The sequence below is a fragment of the Patagioenas fasciata genome, chromosome 12 (assembly GCF_037038585.1).
Source record: "Patagioenas fasciata isolate bPatFas1 chromosome 12, bPatFas1.hap1, whole genome shotgun sequence".
NCBI classification, from domain to species: Eukaryota; Metazoa; Chordata; class Aves; order Columbiformes; family Columbidae; genus Patagioenas; species Patagioenas fasciata.
This window is the reverse complement of record NC_092531.1, coordinates 4,973,372-4,981,071: the sequence shown is the minus strand read 5'-3', so window position 1 is coordinate 4,981,071 and position 7,700 is coordinate 4,973,372. Positions and strand designations below refer to the sequence as shown.

The 7,700-nt window shown below is 51.5% G+C and overlaps 1 non-coding gene across 1 annotated transcript; it reads left to right on the top strand.

The window, feature by feature from the left end:
• Nucleotides 1-3,787: 3,787 nt before the first annotated feature.
• On the top strand, nt 3,788-3,859 carry TRNAQ-CUG (transfer RNA glutamine (anticodon CUG)). The gene has a single exon. It is a non-coding gene; the product is annotated as a tRNA-Gln (tRNA).
• The last annotated feature ends 3,841 nt before the right edge of the window (nt 3,860-7,700 follow it).

Sequence of the window (7,700 nt, the reverse complement as noted above, 5' to 3'; positions counted from 1 at the left end):
GGCTGCAGTTCCCTTTTGGGCTGCCAGCAACTGACCATTCTGCACCTGTGGGACTCAGCTCCACACTGGACCTGCTGCCCAGGGAGACAGTCATAACCCCTTGCCTACAGCACCTGTCCTCCTTCCCCACAGAACCTCTGGGATGAAGGGGAAATCTACTCCCATTGCCAAGCTAGGCAAGCTGGGGAAAGGGAAAGGGCCAGTGCTGAGCAGGAGCCATGAAGGAGGTCCTTCTGTGCACACATGGCCCTTGTTCGTAGTGATGACAGCCTGCCTGAGTGGTGAAGCATCCTAAGAAAAAAGTAAACCCTAAGGGGCTGATGTGGAGAAAGCCCAGAGAAAAAAAATTCCATTTCTAGTCCATGGTTTGTGCCCCACAGCCAAGCCACTGGGAGTGGGGGATGCTAATGCTAAGGTGCTAAGTGCAACACAGTTTGCTAAGAAGAACAAATGCTATGTGAAACCATGAACTTTTATCCTAAGACTTGATATGACCTCAAGATCCAACCTAAACTGGCTCTTGCCTGCTGAGAACACGCAACACTGATGATAAAAAGACTAGGAGATTGGCCTTAAAAAGCTAGGCTGATAAACATGGCCTTGGTGCATAATCAGATCTCTCTGACTGGTTATGCATGCTCACATCTGCACACCCAGCCCTCTCTCTCGTGTCTTTGCTCTCTCTCCTCTGCCTGGCTCTGCGTACTCCGGTATGTGGATGAGACAGAGATCCAGCAGACATGCACAAACATGCAAGCGTAAGCACGGCCACCTCATCCCTCATCTTCACCAGCAGGCTCTACCAGCTCAGCCTGCACAGAACATTTCTGGGACACCTGCCAACATATAAGACTAGACACAATCCAACAGTGCTGGATTGAACCTGTGTTGGGGGAACTAGGAGCCACCTCTACCACAAGCAATTTTGGTTAAGTCAGGCACAGAGAGGAGGGGTTGCTCTGACTGGCTGCAGGGCTGAAGAGTCAACGGGGCAGCCCTCCAGTGTCACAGAGCAGAAAGGGCAGGGCTGCACCAGGAGGGAGGACAAGCCAGGAGTGCTGCACAGCATGGGCTGGGCAAGGCCCTTGTACCTGAGCACAGTCAGAGAGACCCTGGGAGCTGGTTTCCCAAGCAGATTGCAGCACTCACGAGCTCTCTGCAGAACAGCTCCTCTCCATCCTGCAGAGCAACAGGGCTGACACTCACTTCTAGGTTTCCTGCAGAGCCAGGCTGGGTGGTAAAGAGCAAGTCTGCAAGAGGGGTTATGGGAAGGATATGTGGGGAGAAGGACAACACTAGACCTTGCGCTTGCCAGCCCGAGTGCAGGGGCACTGAGGTTTGCAGGGAGAGCTTGATGCAGCCTGGTGATGGTGCAGGGAAGAGGAGGGCAGGAGGCCTGAGCAGCAGCGTTGGTGCTGGCAGGTCCAGGCAGCATCAGGCAGGGCTGCTGGGGGGAGCAGACTGGCGCAGGGGGAGCGTGCTGGGCCCATAACCCAGAGGTCGATGGATCAAAACCACCCTCTGCTACTTGCTTTTGGCCTCGCTCCAGCCCCAACAGACACTGCCTCTCCCTTGCAGCGTTCACCAGGTGCTCCCTGCATTGCTGCCCTCCTGCCCTCTGGACACCCAGGGCTGTCCCACACCCACAGCCCCCTCTCTCTGCCACTCACACCTTCTCCTTTGCCTTCTCAGCTGACATCTCTCCCAAAGTACCCATCAGGAAGGCTGAAGGGGAGTAAACATATTCCAAAAAGGGCCGAAAAAGCCAGGCTGAGAGAGGAGGAAGGAACAAAATGAGTGGGAAAGAGCAGAGGGAAGATGCACACAGCTCAGGCAGTTAAAGGAGTCTAGTGTAAAGAAGTGAAGGTAAGCCTGGGCCAGGGCAGAGGGAGGTGTTTTATGCTTGAGTTTTCGTTTCTCATGACGTGAATCTTTTTTATTTGGCACTTGCATAGAACACGCACAGCTGGCACAGATGTGAGTGGAGAAGGGGAACATCACGGTGCCTTCTTCGTCCAGGTCCAAAACAACCCAGCTTCCCTCTGCAGGTTCAGGCAGCTGAGCTACTCCCCTTGGCCTTTCCCACAGTTTTCCCCCATGGCCAGGCCTCTGGGCACCTCCAGGCCTGTGGGAGCTGCTTTGGACCATTCAGAGATTCCCAGGGAGTGTTGGAGAACAGGAGCAGGTGCTCAGAGAACTTGGAGATTCTCCACAGCTGGGTACCACACTCAGGTTTCCATGAGGCTCAGACACTCAGTAGCCTGCGCTCCACTGAAGTCGCTCCAGTTTATTTTGTCACCTCCCCTTGGGGCTCCATAGTTTTTCTTCCCCTTTTGTGGAGATGGGAGCAACTTTTCCCTCTCCATAGTCATGACAGAGTTCCCCTGCCCTCTTCTCCTGAAGTTGGAGAGCCTCTGAGATGCACCATTCCCACTTTCAGGCAAACTGGTACATTCTGTAGGTGCCAATTAGGACGGGGCTTTGATCAGCAGGGCTTCAAAACAGAAGGTTTCTATGAACTGGCAGTTCCTCACTGGGAAATGCAGCCAGCACCAGTGTGGAGAGGGACAGGCGGGATTAAAGGCCCACCAGTAAGAGGCCAGCAGGGACATCGTAGCTTCTAGCGCATTTCTCTCCAATGATAAGAGGAACAAAAACCTTTTAGAAAGCCCTCGGCATAATGTAGCAAGACGAAGCCTAATGTAGCAAGACTAGGCATAATGTAACAGAAACCTAGCAGAGAAACCATAGCTCTACAGAGGCCGGAGATGAGGCGAAGCAGGTTGTCTTTGGCTTGCAAGTAGGTGAAGTGGAATGTTCCGCTGAAGGAAGAAAGAGCTACATGACTTTTGCTGAGTAGCAGCATAAAATGACAATATGTTTGTTCAAGGAATCAGATCAAGAAGCCGACACCGGGGGAGCACCAGCTGTGAAGACAGCCGGAACCACTAGAGACTGTTGATGAAGACTCTCAAATACCAAAGATGGACTTCTGGCAAAGGGTGGGGTTATATAAATACTTTATGTTTTATGCCTTAACTGAGTGGTACAAACAAATGAATATGCGATAGGAGTACGTAATAAATACCAAGAAGTGTGAATCTTGTGCACGCTTGATTAGAGGAACAATCACCTGTGTCTAGCAAGCTGTAATAAAAGTGCCAGCTTTTTAACACTTTCAAAAGAGGGTTAAAGATCCTTTTTGCCAACTTTTCTGTATCATCAGCACTGCTGGCCAGAGAGATACTTCATCACACAATCCCACCACAGGCTGCACAAGCACTGGTGGTGTTTTTCAGAAGGATCACAGTCGGGATATTTACTAGGTAGAGGGAACGCATATGGTGCTATCATAGCATGCTGGAGCAAGTCATGATTGAGGGAGATGCTGAAGGAACTGTGTTTGTTCAACCTGGAGAAGCAAAGGTAAGAGGGCTTCCTCTGTGTGAAGGTGGCTCTCTGGCTGGCCAAGGCCTACTGGCAGCCAGAAAGCATCAAATCACACATTGCTGTCCAAGAATGCACTCTGTGAGGTGCAATGTTGAAAAGGTTAAGTTGGAAACTTCATAACCAGGTCCAATCAGGAGAAAGCAAGATTCTCATGGGTTACCAGCCAGAGTCAGCAAAGAGCTCTGGCACTCCCTTGAAAAGCCCTGTGAGTGGTGGCCCTGGAGGAAGGGAGCTTGTACTTGGTGATGGCCAGGGAGCTGGAGAGAGTGCCAGGCTCACCCAGGACTGCATGGCTGCACCAGGGTGGCCACAGGAGAAAGACAACAGGTGTTTAGCAGGTCCCATGGTGTAATGGTGAGCACTCTGGACTCTGAATCCAGCGATCTGAGTTCAAATCTCAGTGGGACCTCAAGTTTTAGCTCTCTCAGAGCTTTCCTCAGCATGCACACACCTCCACAGAGGAGGAGGACAAATCACCACGAGTCTCCAGCTATGCTGCACAAAGTCTTTAATGAGAAGGAGCAACTGAAGTGGCACAGAACGGAGACCAAGAAACACATCTGTAGGGTTCAGGGGGAGAACTGCCCATTTCCCAGGAAGAAGCTCCACACAAAGCACTTGCCTTTCCGCATTCTGCTCTCCCTGCTGGCAATCCCAGCCCAGCAAGAGCAGTCCCTAACTCCAGCACCCTCCCCCAGCAGCAGGAGATTCAGCAAAGCAGAAGAGAATGAGCCCTTTCTCAAGGAGCTCAGAGCACAGCAGAGCCAGAGGAGGCACGGCGAGGCCTGACGTGCAGCCAGGAGCCGTGGGCACAGGTCCCTCCTGCCAGGTGGCATGAGGACACCCAGCCCATCTGCAAGGGCTGGCCACACTCCTGCTGTGCAGTCCCCATCATTCTTCCTTCTCCAGAAGGGATGATGCACCAGGTTCAGCAGTTCAGACGGCAGCGGGGGGGAGGCAGGCACAGCCCTGACCCCCCCAGACCAAGGGAGCCCCCAGAAGAGATGGGAACCCCCCCAGTGCTGAGGGAGCTCCCAACAGCAGCTGACAGAGAGGATCCCACCACTGTGTTCTGAGGGAAAGAGGTGAGGATGGGGCCCGGCAGGGTCACCACCACTGGGGCGGCCTCGATGGCCACCGTCGAGTCACCACAGCGGGCGACACAAGGCTCACTGCAGCTGCTTGCAAGTGGGGTTGGGCCAGAGGAACCACAAGGTGGTGGGATACAGGGTCTGAAGCAAGACATCTCTCGGTGAGGGAGGCAAAGCTGAAACACAAAGCAGAGACAGAACACGGACCTTAACATCATTCAGCCGTATTTCCTGACTTGTCTCTGCAGACACACTTTACTCATCTCCATTTCTAACTTCATGTCCAAGAAGAGCCTGCAACTGGTCTTACTAACAGACTCAACAAGTGTGAGATCTCGGCTTAGGGCTATATGTTAAGGACTAGGATCTCCCATGGTCCTCACTATGCCCTTCAAGTTTTACTGTAGAGGAATGCTGAACCAGTTTTGGTACAAGATCCAGCACAGTGGGTTTAAAACACCTGGGGAAAAATTGATCATGCTCCATCTCCAGAACAATCCCTGCTGCATTGAAGTGGTGCTGGATGCCCAGGACCATTTTGCTAGACACCATGCTGCTGAGCAGACCTCCCTACAGCTGAGCCCCATTCATCCCCTTGTGCTTGAAAGAACCTCCCTCTTCCCAGCTCTCCCCAGCCAGCCCCATCAAAAGGGGAAGAGGTGACAGCCCTTCAACAGTTCTATTGCAGGGTCAAGATGAGGCAGCCCAAGGATCCATCAGAGTAGCCACCATGAGAGCAGTCCAGCCCACAGGGAGAGACGGAGCGCACAGAGGCTTACCTCGTTCCTTGAGGAAAGGGAGGCAAGAGAGGAGGATGTAGAGCCTGGAGCAGCACAGGCTTTTATGCTGTGTCCCAGAGCCCCGTGGGGCCACAAACATTCCTTGCCCATGAAACATCTAAACACATAGTAGTTGCTGCTTGCTGAGGTCTCGCTAGTGATTAAGTCCTTGCCTCACTTCATCTGAAATATTTTGCTCCCACTTCATAACAACTAGAATCATAGAATTAACCATATAATGATTTTCATTTTAAAGGGACCTTAAAGATCATCCTGTTCCAACTCCTCTGCCATGGATAGGGTTCATCTTCCACAGGATCAGGTTCCTCAAAGCCCCATCCAACCTGGCATTTTATATTTTGAGGGAAGGGGCCCTCACAGCTTCTCTGGACGACCTGTTCCAGTGTCTCATCACCATCACAGGATATGTTTCTTTTTAAATATCTAATATGAATCTACACATTTTTAGTTTAAAACGATTAACCCTCATCCTATCACTGCACTCCTGATACTTCTCCCTTCCCTTCCCTTCCCTTCCCTTCCCTTCCCTTCCCTTCCCTTCCCTTCCCTTCCCTTCCCTTCCCTTCCCTTCCCTTCCCTTCCCTTCCCTTCCCTTCCCTTCCCTTCCCTTCCCTTCCCTTCCCTTCCCTTCCCTTCCCTTCCCTTCCCTTCCCTTCCCTTCCCTTCCACCTCTCCTCTCCTCTCCTCTCCTCTCCTCTCCTCTCCTCTCCTCTCCTCTCCTCTCCTCTCCTCTCCTCTCCTCTCCTCTCCTCTCCTCTCCTCTCCTCTCCCTCTCCCTCTCCCTCTCCCTCTCCCTCTCCCTCTCCCTCTCCCTCTCCCTCTCCCTCTCCCTCTCCCTCTCCCTCTCCCTCTCCCTCTTCTCAAGCCTAAACAACCCCAAAGCTCTCTCTCTGTCGTCATAGGGGAAGTGCTACAGCACCAAATCTCTTTGTGGCCCCACTCTGGACCCACTCAAGCAGACCCATGTCTTTCTTATGCTGGAGGCTGTAGATCTAAACATAGAACTCCAGTGGGGGTTTCATGAGAGCAGTGTACAGCCCTCAACCTGCTGGTCACACTGTGTCTGATGCAGCCTGGGGTTTGACTGTCTTTCTGGGCTAGAAGTCCATATAGCTGGCTCATGTTCAGTTTTTCATCCACCAACACCAAGTCTTTCTCTGCAGAGCTGCTCTCAGTCCACTCATGGCCCAGACTATATCCATGTTTGGGATTGTCCTGACCCAGGTACAGGAGCTTGCACTTGGTCCTGTTGAACTTCATGAGCTTTGCATGGGCTGACCTTCCTAGCCTGTCAAGGTCCCTCTGGATGGCTTCTCTTCCCTTAAGAATGTCAACTATATCATTCAGCTTGGTGCCATCTGCAGACTCACTGAGGGTGAACTCAGCCCCACTGTCCATGTCCCCAACAAAGATGTTTAATGATATTGGTCCAAATATGAGCCCCTGAGGGACACCACTCATCAATAGCCCCCTCCCAGATATGGAGCCGTTGACCATAACTCTTTGAGCATGACCATCCAGCCGGTTCCTTATCCACTGAGTGGTCCATCTATCAAACCCATGTCTCTCCATTTAAGACACAAGGATTTTTTGCAGGATAGTATTAAATGCTTCACACAAGTAGATGATGTCAGTCGGTGTTCTGTTGTCCACCAATGCTGTAAACCTGTTGTGGAAGGCCACTGAGTTTGTCAGGCATGAAATGCCTTGAGGAAGCCTTGTTGGCTGTCTCCAATGACCTCTCTTGTTTTCCATGTGCCTTAGCCTAGTTTCCAGGAGGATCTGTGCCATGGTCTTGCTGGGTGCAGAAATGAGACTGACTGGCCTCCAGTTCCCCATATCAGCCTTTTTCCCCTTTAAAAATGGGGGTTATGTTTCCCCTTTTCCAGTCACTGGAAATTTCACCAATCTGCCACAGTTTTTCAAATGTGATGGATAGTGGCTTAGCAACTTCATTGGCCAGTTCCTTCAGGACACTTGGATGCATTTCATCAATTCCCATTGACTTGTGCACATTCAGGTTCTTTAGATGGTCTTGAATCTGATCTTCTCCTATTGTGATTGATACTTCACTCTCCAAGGCCTTGCCTTTAGATTCTATGAATCACGCACCACAGTTAAAGCACTTGCTGGTGAAGACTGTGACAAAAAAGTTTTTGTGTACCTCCACCTTCTCCATGCCAGTTTTAGGCAGATGTCCTCTTCCACTCATGAGGGGAGAACAGCTTCTTTCATCTTCCCTTGTTGTCCTACATACCTGAGCAAACCCTTTTTGTAATTTTTCACGTCCCTCACCAAGTTCAGCTCCGGCTGTGATTTGGCTTTCTTGATCCCCTCTTTTCACTCCCAGGCAATTTCT